Source organism: Accipiter gentilis, chromosome 33 (assembly GCF_929443795.1).
Source record: "Accipiter gentilis chromosome 33, bAccGen1.1, whole genome shotgun sequence".
NCBI lineage: Eukaryota > Metazoa > Chordata > Aves > Accipitriformes > Accipitridae > Astur > Astur gentilis.
The window spans coordinates 16736617-16758893 of record NC_064912.1 but is presented as its reverse complement, the minus strand read 5'-3'; positions in this window follow the sequence as shown (position 1 = coordinate 16758893).

The window sequence follows — 22277 nt, the reverse complement described above, 5'->3', positions numbered from 1 at the left end:
ACCAGGAAAGGCTAGACAAGCTGCAGTGAACTGCAGGCCTCTGGCTCTTCCAGCAACACGTAAGCAACAGAAGCAAAAATGAATTTAATCCTTTGGCTGATGTCTCTTTTGGGTAGCTTTCCTAGAACTTTGTGTTACTAGAAACAAGCCTTGGCTTGAGTTTGGGGGGGTTTGTTCCTTTTCAGAATATCTATACGGATTATATTTTTAATCAAGGCCAGTGGCAACATGTTGAAGAGTCATGAAACAGCCTGGCTGTTCTTTCTACGTTAAAACATTCAACTGTTGCGTCACTGGACAGACATTTGCACAATCCGTGTTTTCAATTAATTGTTACTGGAAGGGATTTCTGAGGTGCACATTTCTGTGTGGCAGAGCCAATCTCTGGCTGCAGTACTTCTTTAAGGCAACAGAGGCACATTAATTTGCACCGGCAAAGTACTTTTCCCAGTGCTGCTGTACGTTAAAACCTATGGAAGTTTGATCTATTCATGCAGAGGGTTTGGCCTCTACGTCTTGGCCTCACGTCTGGCCTCGGTAAGTGCATGTTCCAGCTTATTCAGGGTTAGTGACAGGGGTATGGCAGAAACAGCACCCGTCTGCCCTTACTGTGCCAATGTAATGCACCGCGGTGCTCAAAGCGAGCTTCTTCCCCATCGCCTTTGCCTCCCTTGGGCTTGAGGGAGTTGGGTGATTTGCCCAGACGGTTGTTACAATGGCAGCCTTCAATGACCATCAGTGGCCTTGGGGAACATGTGCATGCTGGCCAAATCCCTAGTTCTGGCACTATAGTGCTCAGAGGATTCCCTTCTGCTCCAGCTTGTTCCCTGGTTTCACCCTGGGACTGGTGATGGCCCCTCTGGAGCTCTCCAGACTTCAGACTCATGAACTGAGGAACTTTGTCAGCCACTATTGGAGGGAAGATTAACGTGTTAATCTGAGTAACAGGAAGAAAATCACTCGTCCCCATCCCCTTGCTGCATACTCAGAAAACTGGTTACGGGCTCTGCTTTCAGGGGCAGGCGAGCTCTCCAGCCCTGCTGGGAACTCCCTGGGAAGGACAGAAGGGAAGCAGGTCTCAGCTCTGTCCCTTCACACACACGCTGTTCAGCAGAGCTTGCTGGATGGAGCAGAGGCAATAATACACACCTCAAATAAGGTGTCTGGGCTCCCACATGCTCTGGGAGGTATGCGCCTGTTTGCTCCACCATGGCTTCAAAAACACCTGCAAAGCAGGGCTGTTCAACAAAGAAGGATCAAGTCCTTAGCTGACAGCTCAGCCATCTGGCTAGGCCTGCTGCCCTGTGGCAGCTGTGAATGCCAGCTCTGACTCTCAATAGCACATCTGTTCATTTAAAAAAAAAAAAAAAAAAAAAAAAAAAAAAATCAGTGTGTTGTTTAAGGTCACTTTATATTCCCTGGAAACAAGAGTCTGGTTTTAGCGGCTTTTTCAATCTTAACGAACTGGCTAAGCTCTTAGCATGCTGGCTTTATCCTGGTTTGCTGTCACCAAGAGTAAGATCTCAGCTTAGCTCTGTGTTCTCCACCTCTGCCTGCTCCTCTCTTGGCTTCTGCTTGAACTTCATAGTGCCCAAGTGCACGATACCCCTAGTCAGCTTGTAAACACAGATCCTCTCTTCTGGACAGGAGCCCAGGACATCAAAGGCCACCTGGCAGAAGGGACACAGACCCACACAAGGGAATTCTTAATCTGCGCCATAAGCTGGAAGCCAGCCCATAGTGCTAGACATCTAAAATAATTTTCCAGCCCATTGCAATTTGACCAGCCAGGTTCCTTCAGACTAGCATGGGACAGAGTAGCTTAATGTTGCTGTAAACCAGGACTCTGCTTTTCTTTCATATCCTGATTTATGCTAGCTAAGAACCATGTGCTTTGACAGCAGTTGTTCTAAGTGTCTCTGATACCATGAGCAAAATGCAACGTATCATCTGGGATATCAGCTCATTCCACTCTTCACCATGCTTTTTAAAATCAGCAGGACGTGAGCCGCAACATCCCCTTACAGCAATTATCCCACATCTCAGCTAGCACAGATAGGGAGGAAGCGTAGCTCTGCTGGGAACATTGTGCTTTGCTCTCACAGCATGCCCAGAGAAGGGAGAGCGCACAACTCTGAGCATGCCAGAGAATCTCGCATTGTGTTACTCATGAGCCATGATTTGGGACTGCCTGTCTTAGTGGCTATGAAAATCATATCTGCTTTGTACAAAAGGCTTGTTTGCAATGTACAAATCCTGGAAGCTGTAAAATACCAACGGCTGCTAGAAAGGGCACTGTAAGTTCAGCAGCTGGAGACTGTTTGATCTCTCTGTAGCTCAAGTCCTGCTTATAATAATAGTCTCAGGAGCCAGCAGATATTCCCAATAAGCTCTTTTCAGTAACAGATACTCTTCAAAATGATATTAAAATGGAAAATGTGTGTAAAAACTAGACAAAGGGTCAAGTCTTCCTCTTACAAAAGCTGCTCCTTGAGATTACATATATATGCGTGAGATGAGCAGGTTTTAACCCATGGTCTCTGCCACAGCATTCAGATCTGTCAGTTTTCAGGCTTCAAACAAACCCTATAACTAGCTCGTTTGAAGTCCTGCAAACCCCAGGCCTTTGAATGTTAACCAGAAACTCCTACGTCAAGCTTATTTGCTCTGGAGCAGATCTTTTACATTCAGGCTTCAGCTCACAGACAATTGAACAAATCTTTAGGCTATCCCTAGCTGCTCTTTCAGTAGCTTATTTATCCCCAGGTTGAAGAAGCTGAATTTTATTCCTAGGGGAACTTAGGCTGGGGGGGCAGCATGCTGTTTGCTGTATTTTCAGCTTCACTGATGTTTCTCTGGACTCACGTTAGTGAGAAGTGGCTCTTCCCCATCATCCGTGTTGTCTGCTGTGATCACACCTTGATGCACCCAGTGGTAATGATTAGGCTTGGGCAGAAGCAGCAGTTTCTGCAGCAAGAGACAGACCAAGAGGCGATTACACCAACTGCCATCACTACAACCAAGGCATAGCGTGAGCTTTAGGACTGGAGACTGAGGATTCTTCTAGGTTTCAATTCCTGAGCACGTTTTGAGTGTATCACTTAAGAAAAAAGCCTTTTGTGGGATGAGTTGCTTAGGCTACCTAGGAGATTTTGACATAGCAGCCACGTCAAAGTAAGTGGGATTGAACGCCCAAACCTTTTCAACAGTATTGAAAAACTTGTCCTGGCTGTCTTTCCTGTCCTGGGGATACGTAAGCAATTGACACGAAGCAGCTCAACACTTCAATTTGAAAATGATCATTTTTACCTTAGTGGCAGCCCTGCCAGATCAAGCGGGACCTCACCATGCATTGATCAAGATAAGAGAAGACAGCTTTCTTTTCTCACTCTGGCCTGCCTAAGGAAAAGTCACTTGCAATCCTCTTCTTCCTGGATAATTAGTAACGAACCCCCACTGCAGAGAACCTATTTCAATCTCTAGCCAAGTACAGTTCTGGTGAGTAGGTTTCTTATTCTAGAAACAGAGGATTGAGCAGGGATGTGTGCATTAAAGGGAGTGAATAACACACAGAAAGTGCCATACCAGTAAGTTCCAAGTTTCTTCTTGGAGAGAATCTGGTGGCAGATATGATAATCTCTCTCAGCTATTCCTGGGAAATGAGAGGTGACTTCTCTAGACCTGAAACACAGAGGGAAACACATCCAGGTGCAGGTGGCAGCCAGAGATTGAAGAAATCATGGCCCTGTGAATGTCAGTGAGAATTTTGCTTTTGATATCAGTGAAACCAGCATTTCTCCAATGTCCCTTGGAAGTCCTGTGAGTGCAGCAAGAACCATAGTGTCCTTCAGTGATGCTCCCAAAGCATGCTTTTAAGCTTCACAACATTCCCACTGGCCCAAGTTTTAGTACAGCTATTCTGACAGCTGGAGGCAAAGATGCCATCACTTGTCCAGTTATGGGCTCAGGAACAGATCTCCAGACTAACTCATCCCACTTCTAAGCATCCACTGAATTGTCAGTGCATGGTTTGTAAGATTGACCTGTGAAACATGTCCTTCTGCTGCCCTTTCTTTCTGAGAAGAGTTCTGGAAAAGATGTTTTGTACCCTGTAATCACTGTCCATACCTCCTGTCAGGCACTAACATGCTTACTTTGGCTTCTGGCCTCCACAAAAAATACCCTCCTGTAGACCTCACTGTATCAATTCATTCAGCTGTACCAAATCACCAGAACTTGCTGGCCGTCCTGACTGGGCATTTTTCATCCTTGCCTCTCAGCTGAAGTCTTCTGTCCGTATAGCTCTGCTGGTGAATGGCATCATGTGAGCTCTTCAGACAAATTTGGGTTGACTCAAACCACCTTTATTGTCAATTTTAGTTAGTCCAGGTGACTTCAGGGAGCACTCGTACAATCCCGTCTGCCAGCAGAGCTCCAGCGAGGGTACAGAAGGACCTCGTGCCAGTGCTGCTGCTTGCCCAGTGAAGGTCTGTCCATGCCCGTGCTCTCCAGGCCGGGCTGGAAGAAGCTGCAACCTGCCAGTAAACAACCTGAAACTTGCCTTGGCCCACTGTCCGGAGAGGCAAATCCAACATATGGTCTCTGGGTGTGATGCAAATCTGGGATGAGTTGAAAGTAGGAGGGATGCAGACAATCCCACATTAATGAATAACCGGTCCATATGTTTCCTCTCTCCTTTTTCTGCATGCTAAAGGGCTTTAGTCAGGAAACATGGTGGGGTCTTTTTACCTTGAGAGCTGGGATTTGTGGTTCTCAATTTAGTCTTGGATGCACGTGTGCAAACAAAGAACAATGCACCTTCCCTGGATAGCTATTTTTAGGGTCTTGGTTGCAAGACAATTATAGTGTTGTACTGATGAATGTGAGTAATGGTTCCAATATAATTGTAGAATGAAAAGTGTACAGCTTTTGGGGGAGGCATTGTGCCGTTTATGTGTTCACAGAGTCTCATAGGCAACTAAAGAAGGAAGAAATAAATTTGTCATCATCTAAAGCACGTAACTTCACTGTGGAAGTAGGGGCAGATTTTGGTTTCATTTACAGCAGTGCAGATCCCGCAAGTTAACAGAATTCATTTCAGATTTGCACGTGTCTGATGTAATCGGAACAGGTTCCATTCAACACAAGAAAAAATCCAAAGCAAAATTAATATCAAGAATTATGTGCTTACTTACTTACAACTCTGTGTTAGCCCAAGCCAGCTCGCCTGTGCTACCAAAGTGAATTCAGATAAATTTGCCCTAGATGAGAAAATAAAAAATGAGTCTGTTAATCAAGATTGCAATATCTGTAGGAAAACAGAAAGTGGCTGGGAGGTTCTGAGCGTTCATCAGGGACAGACAGCATTGCCTGTAGGGGCAAATTTGCAAGTCAGTGAGAGGAAATTTAATCTTTTCAAAGATCAGATCTATAAAAAACCTCTTTCTTCTTGGATTCTGTATTAGAGCTTAAAGAAATCCTCCTTTCTCTGCAGCATATGGCAGAAGCATGTAGCACACAGAAAGAGAGGAATGAGACTTCAGTTGAAAATCCCAACATTTTACATTTTCACTGACAATTTCAAAATTAAAAATGATCTGCCAAAAATGAAAGCATTTTGAATCTTTGCAGAAGTAAACAGTTGAAAGGGCATTGATTTGGGGTTGATCAAAACTGTTTTATTCTTTTCACATATAAAAATATGAAGTCAAAACAAAATCGACCGACAAACTTGGTTCAAGAAAATGGGAACCAATAATCCTTCATGTGAAATGTTAGTAAATATAAACTAACTGTAATGCTTGAGGAAGCATTTTAAAATAATTTTTATTTTTATTTCTTCTGAGGGAACATCTTTGTATGGCGTACCAGTGACCTATCAGTGAAGGGCTGGTACTTACAAAACAGGAGGAGTTGTTCTTCCTCGTAGTTTTAGCATTATCAAGGGTCTCCAGAACAGGATTCACCTGGATGATTCGATCTTCCAGGGATTCCTACAGAAAGAAGATAAAAGTCAGCATCGGCAGGATGCTCAACACTAAAGATTTAGGCTTTGAGCACAACTACTCCTCACCATCCAAAGCAACCCTGTAAATACATTTTCTGTCAGTCAGCTCCCACAGAAAGCTGAATTACTGCTGCGAGCAGTAGTTCCTTTTCAGGTTCAGCCCTACCAAAGGTTCTCCACAGAGGTCCAGCCTTGTGGATTTGGAGCAGGCAGGAGTCTGGCTAATCTCCTGAGTTCCAAGAAGGAACACCAAATGCAAAGTGTGGTGCAGTTTTCAGTGCTTAGTACTTCAGTCTTCCAGAAAAGACTTTTGGGGTCATGCCAGGATTGAGACCCAGGGGGGAATGGTAGGGGAACGCTGGGGTCTGCAGGCAGAAAGCTAGGAAAGAGGTTTATTGCTTGTAGGAAGAGGAAGGTTATTCCAAGGATAGAGGGCAGCATAAGACAGGCTAGGAATGTGTGTAGGGTAGGGACAGCCTCGCAGGGAGAAGTTGTGGAGGAGGAAACAGGCGCAGAGGTACAAGCTGGGACATGACAATCCAGAGCTCTGGTGGTGAGGAAGATGGAAGGAGAAATAGGAAGCCACCGAAGGAATCCCACAAGGCTAGAATAACAGGATTTTTGCTGCAAGACCAAATGTAGCTGCTATGTATGTCTTTAAATTCCGAATTGTTTTATCGACCCCCAGAGCAGAGTCAGAGGGAACAAGAAAAAGAAAAAGAAAAAGAAAAAGAAAGAGAAAAAGTAAAAAAAAAAGGAAAAAGAAAAAGAAAAGAGAGAGAAGGGAAGGGAAGGGAAGGGAAGGGAAGAGAAGAGAAGAGAAGAGAAGAGAAGAGAAGAGAAGAGAAGAGAAGAGAAGAGAAGAGAAGAGAGAAGAGAGAAGAGAGAAGAGAAGAAGAGAAGAGAAGAGAAGAGAAGAGAAGAGAAGAGAAGAGAAGAGAAGAGAAGAGAAGAGAAGAGAAGAGAAGAGAAGAGAAGAAGGGGAAAAGAGAAACCACTGCTCTCAGCCTTACAAGCTGCAATGCCTCTGCATGCTGAAGCAGCCAGTAGCATGGAGGGCTTCTTTTTGTTTGCTACCAAACAACATACTTCATTGCTATCATGAGAAAAAAGACCAGGTCTCCCTCCCTGATTATTGATGCTTACGTCTCTTTTATTATTTGGATAACGTGCTCTTCACAATGTTTTACCCAGATAAAACATTTTTTACTGTGTTTTGGTTTTGCAGGTGGCAGGAAATAAAGTGCTGGGAAATCCCACCTGGCCGAGGATCCCTGAGGCTGCTCTACAGCACTGTTTTCTCAGGAATCTCCATGCTCTCTGCAAACACTGTGATTATTCCTCCCACTGCTATTTATTTCAGTTTCCAGACCACCTGCAAGCCCCCAGAGCTCTGTGTGAGGGTAGATTCATTGCAGCCACAGATCAGTATCACCCCCTGTTTTATGAATGGGAAAAAAGAAAGACAGGGAATTAATTTGAAGACAGGGCAGAGCAAAGCAGAGAACTCAAATGTCCTGGTGCCTTGCCATTTGCTTTTAACAAGTGACAGAAGACAGGCAGGGAAAAGGGGCTTGGGTATGAGCTGACATTGGAAGATTTAAGTCAAGCACACGCACAATTTTCAACAGCACAGGCTGGCCCTCTGAGTCGGGACGGGTTCCTGTCCTGCCATTACCCCACGCTGCTTTGCCATTCCCCTCTGCCCTTTCAAATCATAGATCCTCATTTGGGTGTAGTGCTGACATAGGTTGTCCAGGACGCTGGCCTCATTCAGGAAGGTCACGTTTGCCATGTCATCGATCTGGTTGAATTCGGGTGGGTTCATCATCCACCATTCCATCCATCTGCTGGACATTCTTCAGTGTGATGGTCTGCAGCGTTGGGGAAGAGGAAGTAGGTGATGTTATTCCAGATGGGTCTCTGTGGACCACGTGGGAAGACACTCTCTTGGACATGTTTCCACTCCAAGTCTGGTTCTAGCAGCCACTGCCCCTGCCCGGTGGCCTCAGGAAAGGTGTCCCACAAATTGGCTGACCCACAGAGCAAAACAGGTCTGGACCCAGACGTCATTGCACTTCCTCTGGGGGCAGCAGGCTACAGCTTTCCTGTTGAACCCATCAAGTAGAGCTTAGCTGGTTGATTACTATCTTCAACATGGCTTTGTCATCCTTTTCAGACTGGATCTCCCCAGCAAGGAGCCCCCCTTTCCCATTCTTCACCCAGCAGGATGTCTTGATGTCATAGGGCTTGTTCATGGCCTCGGTTTTCTCTTTCTCGGGAGGACCCAGGAACTGCATGGGGTCAGCATCATCCACACATTCTTCCTCATAACCATCAGACATCTTGGCTTCTCTTTTAGGCAGAAGGTAAAACTAGAAGGAAAGGAGAAGGGGAACAGTGCTTCCTACGTTGCTGAGAAAGCAGATTGAAGAAGCCTGGAATTTCCTGTGGTGCTGTCCTGTTCACACCAACAATACCTTCCAGTTCTGTAGGAACCTGCAGCAGAAGGAACAGGCAAGTCAACATCCCAAACCCAGGTGGTAGTTCCTAAGAGGGGCCAGAAAGTGAGAGATGAACTGAGGAGACATAGGGAGAATATTCCCACTTTCTTTTCAGCCTTCCTCACTGTCCAGTGCCGGGCCACTGGCAACCTGCCTGTGGCTGAGAAGGAGGGTATTTCTTCCATCTTTTGCTTCTGAACACCACAAGACCCTGAGGCCCAATTCTGATGAGGGCAGTTCTTGGATGGGGGGTGCCAGTGGGATTTCAGGAGTAGTGAGGGTGTTGGTGGTTTTCTGTGATTCCCAGAGAAACCCCTGAAGTAGCTGTAAGTCAGGGCAAGCGCAGAGCTTCTCACTTGCTCCCTGGGGTAAGGCAACTCCCGTGCAGATGCCTCCTGTCCAGTATGGGCATAAACCCTCTTATGCAGTATGGGCATAACCCCCACACACACTCCTTTCTGCTGTGAAAGGTTACAGCAGTGCACAAAATAGCAGAAATGCAGGCACAGTTGTGAAAGGAGTTCAGAGGAACCTGAAAGGGAGGACCTGGTTCATCAGCTCCTGTCCTCAGGCATCAAAAAACACCAGGGTCATCCTGGACGAGATCCACTTCACATGCCCCTTGGTGGTTTTGACCCCTGTCACAACCTGAGACCATACCTGTGGCAAAGCCATTCCACAGGAGGCAACAGAGGAGTTCAAGGACATGACTCATGTCCCAAGGCTTTGCATTTTTTGCGACCTGTTCCTTGTCGGGAGCAGACTATGTCCCACACTCCAAGCAGTCTTCCTTCCCCCACCCACACATCTGAACTAGCTTTAATGTTGTCAAGGCAACAGTCAAACTGCAGATAGTGAGTAGTCTTCGTTAGTGTCCAGCTACCTAAAGACATGCTTCCCTGGGACCTACGATACCTGCTCAACTTGTTGCTCCCTGCAGAGGCAAAGCTGATTTCATCACTACTATGCATTACTTAGATTAAAGGGAACACGGGCTGTGCTGTGGCTTTGTTTCGCTGTGCGGACACACTGCCCAGGCCGAGGGCTGCTCTCCTGCTCTCCGTTCCACCTCTGCAGCCCCCGTGATGACAGCCCCAAGCAATGCTTCGCGCCAGTCTTGTGAGTCACAGCCGGCTGCACTGGAGTTAGTCTGGGGTAACTGGGGTGGGCGGGGGGGGGGGACTCTTTGCCAGCAGGATTTGGTTTCAGAGGCTACTGCTTGGGCTGAAATCAGAGTATCTCAGCACTGGTTGGAGACGATGACGGCGCTGGCCCTTCTGGTGATCTCATTTTCCCCACCATCCTCCTGAAAACCTTGGTGGTCTAAAAATATATGTGTGCAAGGACTCCAAGGCAGCAGTGCCGCACCTTCAGAAACCGGTTTTAGGGCTCAAGGAGGTCCTGGTGTAACACCGTCAATTGGGATCTGCTGCTCTGGGATGAATTTCACCCATAAAGCAGGAAGGAGAAACTTTCCTCTGACCATTTCCACTTCTGATCAGGCAGCGGTAAGAGACTATAGCAGCTCAGCAATCATTTCCCCTCTCAATCTATACAGTTAGATCTGTAGACTTGCTGGTGTTAGATGCCCAGATTGGCAACGTATATTTGAGACTTGATGCAGGTCTACGCTTTATCTGTCATCTTCCTGAAATACAGGGACTTGCATGGTCTCTGAAACAGATCAATGAAATGTTAAACCAAACACCTACAGAAGATAAATGCATGTGACTGAAAATAGTTCATACCCGCATCAAACAGAGTTTCTTGGGTGCAGGTCTCAGACCTTAATGGAACTTGACATTTTTTATGCCTCACCATGCTTTTACAGCTGGGGAAACTGAGGCACAGCACGAAAACTTAAATCTTCAGAGTTGTCCACTCGTTGTCAGTCCAGTCTTTGGCAGACTGAGTACCTACAAAAAGTCTATTTTATTCCAGCCTTTCAGTCTAAAGTCAGTAGGAGTGACTGGTGTTTAGCTTCTCTAAAGGCAGCCCTCAACTGTGTTGTTTAGGTACCCAGAGGCAATATATGTTTTTAAAAGCTTGGGTGTAAATGTAGTTCCAAAAGCCATAGGTCAAGTGGTAAGGCCATGCCAACAATTGGGGGTGAGTTAAAATTCTGAAATTTCACTTCCCCCAAATCACACGGAACTTAATAAACTTATGGTTAAAATACCTGTGAGTTCAAGTCTATCTGTTATAAAACAGGGTGAATATAGATCCAGACGGGCTTCATGTACACCTGCGGGCGCTGCGCTTTTCTCTTTCTGCCTCTGCTTGCGATTTTTGCCACGTGGTCCTTCCTGTTCTCCACCCCACACTCTGCAAGTACCTACCTGGCTAAACCCACGATCCTGGAAGATGTGTGTTTACAAGGGCTGGCCAGGCTCTTTCACAGCTGCCCAAAGGGCCTGAGCCAGCACTTACATTTTAAAAGAGACAACACATTCCTTATCCGTAAGTTCAGCGGACTGTAACGCTGGGAGCCCGATTGGGAAAGCTATGGTCCCTCAGGAGAGATCAGATAATGCTTCGTTTCGTGGGGATTTCTCCTTGTCTTTCCTTTCCTTATAGGGTGTTTTATGAATTCGGCTGCTGGAGTATAGGGACAAGAGGCTGAAATAGAAAGACCGTCTAATAAAGCCTTCGTTCAAAGTCATGTCTTTGGCTGTGCCCTTCTTGCCAAGGCGGACTGGCGGATTTCATCGGTGAGAGGAGCTGATCTTTGGCAGACAAACCTCAGGCTGAAGCTTTGGCAGGAGCAGCCGTGTTGGTGGTGGAATTAAAGTTTCATTTTTAAATCATTTCTAGGCCCCATGTTTATGATGAATAAATTCTGTGTGTTTCCTACAAGCAGAGAGGATAAAGGCCGTTGTCGTGTTATGGTCTTGTTTCGGGTGCTTAGGGGATGTGAACTGCCCTGAAAGGCAACTGCTTCTGTATCAGCTTTAAGTATTTCTCTGCTATATTTGCCTCAGCTGGAGTGTCTGGGATGTGGTTACTCTGCAAGTATTGCCACTGTGGGTGTTTTGGGTGAATACGCTTGGGATAGAGTTTCCAAGCAGGAAGATTCAGATAAACAGCCGCTTTGAGGTGAAAATTAGAGAGTTCATGTTACACCCACCTCTTGAATTTGTAACTGACTATTCACCCTGAAAATCTGATTCTAAGAACTCAGCATGTCCCATCAGGAGCAGGATAATACCACAGAAACCGTGGCCAGCTCAAGTCTTGAATATTGAGAATTGTGATTAATGTCTCAGGAATGTATCCGCAGCAAGTCATATTTTCTGGGCTTTTTTAGGTCGTTATTTCAAACCTTGAATCTGTGAATGGAGATCATAAACAGTTCTCAGACAAACATCTTGGAGAAAGACGTGAAATGCAGCAAATAAATAATGGGTTCTGACCTGTTCGCTCATGTGTAACGTGCATAAATGTCTGTTCTGAGCGCATAGGAGGAGTGAGCTGCAAAGGGAGCAATCGGATCTCTCTATGAAGTGATACGGGTCAAAATGGCAAACCTTAAATAGCTACAAGCTCACTCAGCCCATGGACAGATCAGCAACGACTAGAACTCAGCCAAATTGCTTCCTGAGAAACTAGGATGCCTCTTGCTGAGTTTAATGAAATGTCATCGCAGTTTCTATAGCACAGACCCCGTCCTGTATCATCCCTGGCCACGCTGTTCTCCAGCACATCACCGCACTCTGTAAATCCCACTGCGACAGCCCGCGTTGGGCTGCAGCTGGTTCATCCAGCCGCATCCCGTTACAATGATGACATTATCCGGTAAGGAGGTTTTTGAAGGTTCTCTTAGAAAATGAAGGAGACGTGCAGTAACGTGGCCTGATAGCTCTGCACAGCAAGCTCTGCGGCCAACAGATCACGGGGAGGGAGTTGTCTGCTAAGCAGGATGTTTGCCTTCGGTGTGGGCTCAGTTTCTTGCCCTGACACAGATTTCTTCATCATGTTAAGGTGAAACTGAGAGTCCAGCCTTCTTGCCCGAAGGGATGGGGAGCATAACTAGGTTTTAGGTTGGAAAACGGTCTTCAGGTAAGGGGCAAACCAGCCCATGTAATACAGACCATGTGGAAGAAAGGCTCTGGTTAATCCCTCTTAGTGCTGCCAGGGATCCCAGGCTAAACGCGGTAGCCCAGGTGTCCATGGTGACATTCCCAGTTACAAAGAAGGAGGTTGTAAATGGAGGAGGGCAGGGTGAGGAACAGAAAATACAAAATCGCTTTTGATGGCTTGGTCTAGAGCCTCAGCCTTTGTGCTGTAGTGACGAGCCTTGGAGTAACAAGGAACTCGGTTCAGATGCTGCCTTTTGGGGTTGCGTTTCAGTAGCAGCAGCAGCAGCAAACTGATCTCCGGGGGTTAGGGGAGGACCGGTATCCAGACCAGAAAGCCCTGCTGAAGGATCACTGGGTTATATAAAGATCTGGCCCAGGAGACTGCAAGACGTTTTTGCATTTATTAGTCATTTAAAAAATAATACTGGTTCTGTAATGAAAGCTGTATCCTCATTCTCAGCTGTCGTCTGTTGCTTGCTTGGGGAGGATCAGTGTATTCCTGTGAGGGCTGGAGGGGTATTGGCTGTACGGAGACAAGACCAGTCTCTAACCAAACAAGGGCAGATCGCTGCTCGTGAGGCACAGAGGGTCTGATGGGGACAATGCCAAGCAAGTACTTTCAAATCCCACTAGGTGCTCAGTGAGTCATGAGTCTTGCAGAAGACAGTCTGCAGTAATACGATCAAAAACTCTACGGGGAGGTGTATGCACATGAAAGCGAAGTTCAAGTCTGTCTTTCTGGTGTCTTAACTTTTCAGTGCTCAGCTTTTCAGCTGTAGCACTCTTTTAATGCAAAGAATTATGGAGGCAAAAGAAACAGCCCCAAAATTTCGGAAGGTTTTTTTTTAAAGGAAAAAGAGGCGAAAAAATCCCCTGAAACCTCTGGCATGTGGCGCCAAATTGACCCCACACAGACCGTTGGCAAGGTTGGGAATTTTTAATCCATAGGACAGACTTTGGCCATTTGAGCTCACGGAGAGACATAGAGCTCTGCCGAGTGTCTCTGCCCTAGGTGGACCAGCTGTACAGAGGGCTGAGCCAACTGTTCCACCAGGGTTTAGCTGTGTCTGCCAACAGCAGCGGAGTGTTAAGTCAGAAAACAGGTCTCTGCCCAGATCTGGAAAGGAGTGTGGACTAACAGCTCGAGCACCTGACCATCCCTTCCTGTCTGTCCTACCGTAGTTCTCCAAATGTTCCTGACACAGAGGTCAGGAATAGCCAAAACCCTCAGAACCCACCCTAAACCTGAAGCGGGGTCTATCAGTTAGTCCTCGCCTAACCCCAACCGTCAGCCTCAGGGCTCTATGTCTGGTTCTGGCCAAGGACCACCACCAACCAAATCCTTGTGCTTAGCCAGAGGCCATCGGGAGCCCCAACCTCGTCCCGGAGAGGGACCGTCTCCCAGCCCCCAGCAGTGGGACTGGGCCAGCCCCAACCCACAAAATGGTCCCAAATCCCAGCCCCGTCCTGGGACTGTCCCTGGGTCCGTCCCTTCCAGCACAGACCTGGGGCTTCTTTCCACCCCATCTCTGACTGGCCCACCATCCACAGCCCTGGACGAGGACACCAGTAAAACCACAGCCCTAGTCCTCACCATGGGCTATGATTGCCAGGGTCTCGACATAAGCCATCAGCAGCTTCATTAGCAGGTCTGCAGGGCTTTCACCGTCTGTGTTTGGGAGATCACCTGCTGGAACGCTCCGTTTGTGCTGCGGGCACCTCCTGTTCACTTTACTCTGTAACACTGAGGAGCAGAAAAGACAAGACGGAGCAGGCAGGAGAGGGCTCTGCCATTCCTCCTCCCCTTGTTGCCCTTTTTCCCAGGGAGTTGTGTGCCTCAGCCTCAGAAAAGTGGACCACGCCGATTACCTGCCCGCTCGGAGTGACATGCAGAATTTGAGTACGTATTTTTACGTATCTAATCCCCTAATGCAAGCCGCTCCAGTTAAAACAAATCTGCTTGGAGGATCACTCCAGGGGGATGGTGCTGCCCAGGGGCTGTGCCGGTGCGGAGGGACCTGCTCCCATCGGCTTGTCCAGGACAAACCTCCGAGCCGTGGAGTGGCAGGAAGGAGATGGCACGGTGAGATGTAATTACTGCCCCCCCCCCCCCCCCCCCAAAAAAAGCTCATTACCAAATCAGTATGTGTACGAGATGTGAAGCAGTCAAAACAGAGACAAATATTGCCCCTGGGCTTAGCAAAAAATTATCTTCAGCTTCTGGGATCAGGTGGAATATGCATGTTGAATCCTCTTTTTAGCATTTCCTAAGCATGGCTTTCAAGGAAAGGCCCCTAAATACACATTTTAAACGAAGACAGTAATTTCTGTTGAACTGCTGTGATAATCAGAGGCGTGGGAGCAAGGTGAACAGCCATCTGGCAGCCCTCCCCACCGAGGAAAACCGCAGGACCAGCACTGTGCACGCAGGAGAACGGGAAAGCTCATCTCCTCGTCTAATTAAGCTGCATGTGGGCTCCCTGACAGCAACGTGGCATCCAGAAGCTCAAGACCCCGTGATTTATGGGGGTTTTCTGGGGTTTTCATGGGGTTTCTCCCCGCTACATGATTTACAATGTACTCCACTCCTTAGCCTTTCTCCTGCTAGGTGCCATGGAGCAAGGTCACACGTGAGTTATACAAAATTATGTGTTTTTTCATGAAGTCCAAGGTTTCTCCAACACTCTGTTGTGCCTCATCCCCAAATTCACCATAGATTTCTCTGTTTCAGTTCCTTGAGTTATAGATTCAGGGACTAAAGGAATAATTATTACTGGGCTCCGTTAGGGGGAAAAAAAAAAAAAAAAGTAAGATTATTGGCCATAGGTGATTATAGTTTCTGCAGCTGAATAAATCAGTGTCCCATAACTGACAGAGGATAATGGATTTAATAAATAGCTATGATTAAGTCTGAAGTTATTTTTAAATAATTTCAAAAACTGTTACTCTAATCCCTCCGTGGCTGGCAGAAAGGATGCTGCTTAGAAGTTAAAATTAGTTCCTTAACTTTCAGCCTGGTGTGGAGTTACAGGCCCTCCAGGGCTGTGCTGGTTTTCTGGGGCATCCGCTTACACCATCCGCCTAATGGACATTAACAACTGCATTTGGCAAGTGGGAAAGGGCTCCCACAACTCACACCGTTAGCTGTGCTCCTTCCCCAGGCTCAGTTAGCTCCGCAGCAGCTCCCACCGACTTCAGCCCAGCTGACGGGATAATCGGTTGGTGTTACGCTTCCCGGCGTCACCCACTTTACAAGCCGTCTTCCCGCATAGCAATTCCCTTCTCCTTAATTCCTAGGGAATTCCCAGCTCTGCCAGGCCTCTTTGTCAATAAATATAGATCTCTCCTGTATAACAGTAATGTGACTTTTTTTTTCTTTTTTTTCTTTCAGCGCCTACATTCCTGAGTTTCTGGGCTGGAAAAAGGCACTGAAGAACACTTTGCCTTAAAAAGCACCACACAGAGGGACAAGTTTTCTGGGCCGTATAACCCCATAGAAGTGTTATTTGCTCAACCCCATAAAAACTCCTGGCAAACTTGAACTAGGATCGCAGGAGTGGAGACGTCCCACAGCACAGCAGGCGACCACGGCAGAGTTGGTATTTATCAAACCCGCTTAAATGGGCCAAATTCCCAGGTATTTGGGAGAAAATTAAGCTGTTTAGGACAGGCTTCCCTCCTCTTGGTGATGGCAGAGCACTGATACGTTCCTGTACCGACCACAGGGATGAGGAACTGGACTGGGGACCAGTTTGCCCTGACCTGGGGACCAGTTTGCCCTGACCTGCTGTAACTGCTGGCAATGCAAGATGCGCTGCTGCGCTGCTGCCTGCCCTCGGGGACACCTCTCCTCCTTGTCCACCAGCTCTAACGATCCCATGGCCACAGCAGGAGCTGTTTCAACCAAACTGATGGAAACCCATACTTCTTTCTTCATTTTCATGGGTTGCTTTCCCTGCAAATGAGCTGTCTGAACTGACGCATCCCCATGGCTGCCCGGCTGCAGAGGAGCAGGGGGAGAAAAGCCAGGGAGGGGGAGAAAAGCAGGACCACTTTTTTGAGGCTGCTACACTAAATTAGGGAAAACAACAAGCTGCACCTTGAGCCTCAGAAAATCCAGCTGCGGAGCTCAGCTTTGCCTCTGGCTCAACAGTAAGACAAGGATAACAATAAATCCCTTCTCCCACCTTCTGCATGTCCTGATTAGATAGACTGTAACGGACAGGGGCTGTCACTTATTATGTGCTTGTTTAGTGCCTGGCACAATGCGGCTCTGATCTCGACACAAACCCGCGGCTGCTGCACGAACAATAGGACTGAAATGAATCTAATGGCTGGCGGCGGGGAGGTCACCGGCTGCCTGACATCTGCCTTCCCGGGGGGAACCGGTACAGGCTGCGGAGTTAGCGCTGCCTCCCTCCGGGATCGTGCGACAGGAGGATGCATCCCAACTGAAAAAGGAGGAATTTCCAGGCTCCATCCCTGCCATGCTTGGGAATGCCCCGCATCCACCAGCAGTGACCTCGGCAGCTGGTTCAGGGACCCGAATGGATTATTTCATTGGTGTTACTGTAACTAATAAGTAAAATTAATTTGTTGATATTAACTTAATGGACTACATTAGAGCTGATGGAGAAAATACGCTGTCTGAGAGCAGACATTTGGGGGGTTGACAGGAATCCCTACCTTTGCTCGCTCTCTGCCAGGTGAGGTTCTCCTTTCACAGAGGGATTGCTCCGACCAGCTGCTGTGGCCGTGCAACCTCCCGTGATGGAGCCCGGGCTGTTCCTGCCTCTTCTAACCCCACTGCGGAGATGCCACACACCAATATTTTTCCTGACAAGTACCTTACTCCGCATGCAGTCAGGGTAAACCTATTAAAGAAACATGAAAAAACAGAGAAGGAATAATCAGTGCTTTCATCTCAGGGCTTAAAACTGGTATTTTCCAATCTACCACCAGTCCCAGTCTAACTAACCTGCAGTGCCCGTGGTGGGAGCGCAGGGTGAAGGGTGGCAGGGTGGGAGAGAGCAGCCCCAAAGCAAACCTCTAAACTGGAACTGCAGCTTTTCATACCTGTCATGATGTGGATTTTCAGCTTGAGCACACAAGGCTGAGCTCAGGGGACACTGTCATGTAGATTTAGGGTTTTATCTCCTTTCTTCTCCATTAGCTGTGATACCCTCTTATTATGCTGAAAACCGAAACGTTTCTTTTTTTTTTTCCTCCAGCGGTTGTTCCCTTTCCCGTTGGGCAAATATTGATCTGCCTGTGTCCTCAGCGTGGGTTGAAATCAGCCCTGCTCATCCTCTGCCTGCTCCTGGGGCCGAGCGCTCGGCGACGCCACCTCTCATGCCATCAGTGACTGAAGCGAAGGCTGGGAAGGGGGGCTGCTAATCAATTTGCCCGTGTTTTTCTCTCCCCATCCTCTCCCTCCTCGTGCTGGCAGTGACGGGGCAACTGAATGGGATGGGTCTGATTGCACTTGGCAGGTGGAGATGGAATGGAAAGGGCAGAGAGGAAAAGAGCAGCCCAGGATAACGATAAACTTCTCGCAGCCTTGTTGCACGGCCGTATCCTACAGCACCTTGGGCAAGAGAGCTCTCCAGGCAGAGGAGCGAATGCTGAGGGCTGGCCTATGCAGGAGGCTGGCCCCACTTATCTTGGGGCGTGATTTTAAGCCAATTTAATTAAACTGCTTGGCAAGGTTGTGAGGACTCATCTATTTCAGCTTGAACCAGGCCTGTTTTGATTTAGCGTTGGCTGATTAGGAATTAACGGAAACAAACCGCTCAGAAAACAAAATTAGAGGGTGCACACTAACTTTTGCACCAGATTAAGCTGAATTAAAAAGCAATTGAAATGTAATTTTCCTGTCTCAAGCAGCCAAGAAACAAGATAATGCAACCGGTGGCACTTGAAGCTTAAAAATATAGCATCTAGGGTTAGCACAACTGTCTTTTTAATGCCCACAAACAACAGATTTATCTGAAGGTCTTCTCTCAACGCCCCCGACATCAACTTCTGCACAGAGCTTTGTACAACTTGTTTCATTTGCCTTGAAAGGGAGAATTGGTATGACCCCAGGATTTGAATCCGTGACTTAAAAGCCGCTTGGGTATTGCACAGCGTATTTCCATAGGTATTTCCATGCTGGAAATAGCCACACAGTGAACTAGTTGTTCCCTGTAACTCATATAATTTAGTTTGAAATGGCTCCTGTGTGCGTGGCTGGCAGGGCACGAAGGCCCAGGCTGTGTTCCCGGGGTGCGGAGGGTGCAGACCCCGGCGGTGGGTGCTGCTCCCCGCTGCCTCCCAGCACCATCTCATTCCCACCTTCCTGCAGCGAGCCCAGGCGCCCGCGCTGAATTACTGTGCTCCCCATCTCCCTCGCTGAAAAAGATGTTAAGTAATTTAAAATCAGGTTTTAATTAAATATTGTAATAGCTGCTTTCCCTACCCATTTGGCAAACCCTGCTCCTTCTTTCCCCATCAGCTGGACCGGGCTGGCACCTCTGCACACATGGAAGTGTACGGAGTGAGTTTTACAGGGCTTTGCTAAAAAAGGCGATGGCTCGGAGAGCTTGCAAAACCGGGATGCCTTCAGCACTTCAGAGTCCCCAAAACTGCCTGCGGTGCTGTAGCCAAACCCCGCTGCGAGTGGTTATTTTGAGGGTTATTTTTGTTAGCCCTGTTGGCCACAGCGGTGGCGCAGGCAGGAGGACAAGCTGTGCAAGCAGCCCGAGCATCAGCGCGTAACTGGTGTTAGGGCACCGCAAAAGCAAACAATTTCTTGACTAAAGCTGATGGAGACTGTGATAGGCACATAATGTAGCGTGATAAGAGCTGCCCAGCAGCTCCTGGCCAAAATCTAAAGGACTTACGAAGATAATAGGTTCCTGCTGGGTTTCTCTCTATGCTACCTCCTGCCGCAGCCCTGCCGGGCTCCCGCCTGTGCCAGCCAGCAGCTCAGCGCCTGCTGCGGCTCCAAGTTTTTTAATCCTGTCTTAGCCCACTTGCAAGCTCTTTGCGGCCAATTCCCCTCAGCTACCACCTGGCTCCATGGTCCTGGTCCCCGCTAACCGAAGGCGGCTGCTCTCCTGGCTTGAATCACGGCTCACAAGGACCTTCCAGCTACCTGGACAAAAAAGGGGCATCCCCAGACCACCCGTCCCCTGCACTCCCCCTGACCCGCACGGCGATGGGGACACAGGACCCGGATTGTCCCCTGCGTCACAAGATATTGTGTGGGTGCAGGCTGGCATCTCCCATGAAGGGTCTGGCCACAGGCAAGGCCAAAATGGGCAAAGCGTAAAAGTATGGAGGAGGTGGGTGGGAGAGGTGAGCGGGGCAGCTCGGGAGGGAAGGCATCACCATCCATCCTCCTCCAGGTGCATCCAGGTGGCCATGGTAAAGGAGCAGCTGGAGATAACGAGGAGGCTGTACTGGGAAAAGCCAATCCTGGGGGAGAACTGGGGGGGGTATGTGGCTCCATGGGAGCAATAAAAGAGGCAGTCTGAGGGCAATGGGGTATGAGAGAGACCTGTGGTAAGTAGCTTTTTTCATCTTTGGGATGTTGGGTGTCTGATTGTTTTCTTCCATCCTATGATGAGTACGGGGCTGCTGGTTGGACTCTGCTGGGTCTCCTGCTTGGCTGGTGTCAGTGTGGGGGAAGTTCCCCCAAAAGAAGAGGCCTTTTGGGGGGTTACTGTTCTCCTCTGTTGGAGGGGAAAACAGAGGAAGGGAAGCTGAAGCAAGTTCTTGAAGTTTGACTGTTGGGTTTAGGGCTATGGGATGTAATTGGCTCAAGCCAAGAGGTGGCTCATCCTGGTCCCTCCAGGAGCTGGGGGATGTCTGTGGCTTGGTGGCTGGCTGCTGCGTTGGGGTAAAGAGCTGACGCTGCTGGTATCTAGCCTTGGTTCCTGGGGCAGGAAACAGGGAGAAAGGATAAAAAAAAACCAAACCAAAGCCTTAAACTTGGAAAGAGGAAGTAAGGGGAGTTCTTGGAGGCTGCTCTGAGCCCCAGGTGTTGGCTGTAAGCCTGGAGGGAAGGTGAAGATGTACCACCTGTGTGTGCTTAGGCACAGCCTGGTTTTGGGGGGCCCTTGGTGGTGTCTGGCTGCTCTGAAAACACCACTGCTTCTGCTGGGGGGAAGCCTTGCTTTTTCTGACAAAAACTGTCTGAAGGCCTGCTCTTGGTCTTATTTGTGGGTATGTCTGTGCTTCTCTCACTAGAAGAATTTTAGAAATGGTTTTACCTGTCCCTGTTTAATGTTTTTCACCTGGCAGTCCTTACTAGTAGCTGGGTTTCTAGGAGAACTCTTTGCTTAGTTGAACTTGGTCACTTTGTGCCACTGTATGTGATCTTGTGTCTTTCCTAGTGGGGGGACCCTGGTGTAGGAAGCTGAGCTGTGTGGTGGGCTGAGAGGGTAGGCTTGGATGTGGCTACTTGTCCTTAAATCAGATCTTAAACTGATCCTTTTGGAGGCAAAAGGCCTTGCCAGGCTTGGGCTCTGTGTCCAAGTAAAACTAAAAGCCCTGGGACCAGACCAGGAGGAAGGTGATGTTTCTATAGCAATGAGAAGTGGTGTGTCCAGCTCCCTCCTGGGATTACAGCAGCAGCTGTAAATTTTGTAGCCTGGTATGAAGTGGTAGTTTGTGCTTGCATTTAGTTCAGTGGCTCAGCTGCAGTGTGTGAAGATTCTGCTGTGCTCTGCTTAGGGCAGGGGACCCCCAGCATCTCCTGTGCTGAGGAGGCGGGGGAGAAAATGTGTGGCACAGGCTATTGGTGGGAGTGGGGGACCCCTCTGTGGATGAGGGTGGATGTTGCTGGTGTGGTTGTGACCTGACCCTGTTCTGTTCTGAACCCCAAAAGCACGTAAAGGCTTTCGGCTGGCGCTTCTCTCAAATCTGCCAAGATGCCAGTTATGAATGAGCAGAGTGAGCGGATGAGGAAGTACAAGAACAAGGGCAAGGATGCAGCTGTAAGTACCCACCTCCACCACCCGCCTGTGCCATCCTCTTTGGACGATGGCGGAGCCCACTGTGGCTTTGCCTGCTGGGAGGAGCTGATGTGAAGGCTTTTCAAGGGCAATTGTCCCCAAATCTACTTGTATGGGGTAGCAAATGAGGATGGGAAGGTGGCTCTGCCAGCAGGGATGGTCACTTAGCTTTTGAGATGTGGTGAGGAGTGTGGTGGCACAGGCAAGGGGGACGTGAGTTTTGGGTGGGTGATTCTGAGCTGCACCAGTGAATGTGCTGGGGAAGGGAGATGGTTCAGCCCCAGCCTGCTGAGCTCTGAGCAGCAGTTATCCCTGCGGAGAGGGGGCTGGTATGAGATGTCAGACCATGGGATCTGTCAGCTTGCTTTAAACCAGTGGAGGAGATGAGGGTTTGCCTTTCAGGTTCAGCGAATCTACTTTTAAAAACACCCACTGGTTGCTGGTTCATCCATGTTCTTGGGAGGCATGAAGTGAGAGGCTTTATTCTGTCCCATCTCCTACATAACCCTCCAGGCCATAGCAAGGAGCTGCCTGAGAGCAGTTGCTGGCGCTCTGCCCTCCTCATGTAGGGAACTTGGGGCAGAGGGTTACAGAGCTGAGTAGAGATGAGCTCCTTGGGGGAATGGGGTGATGCAGACACCAGTGGGATGGTGTCCTCCTCCTCCCCTCCAGGTCCTGCGGAGGC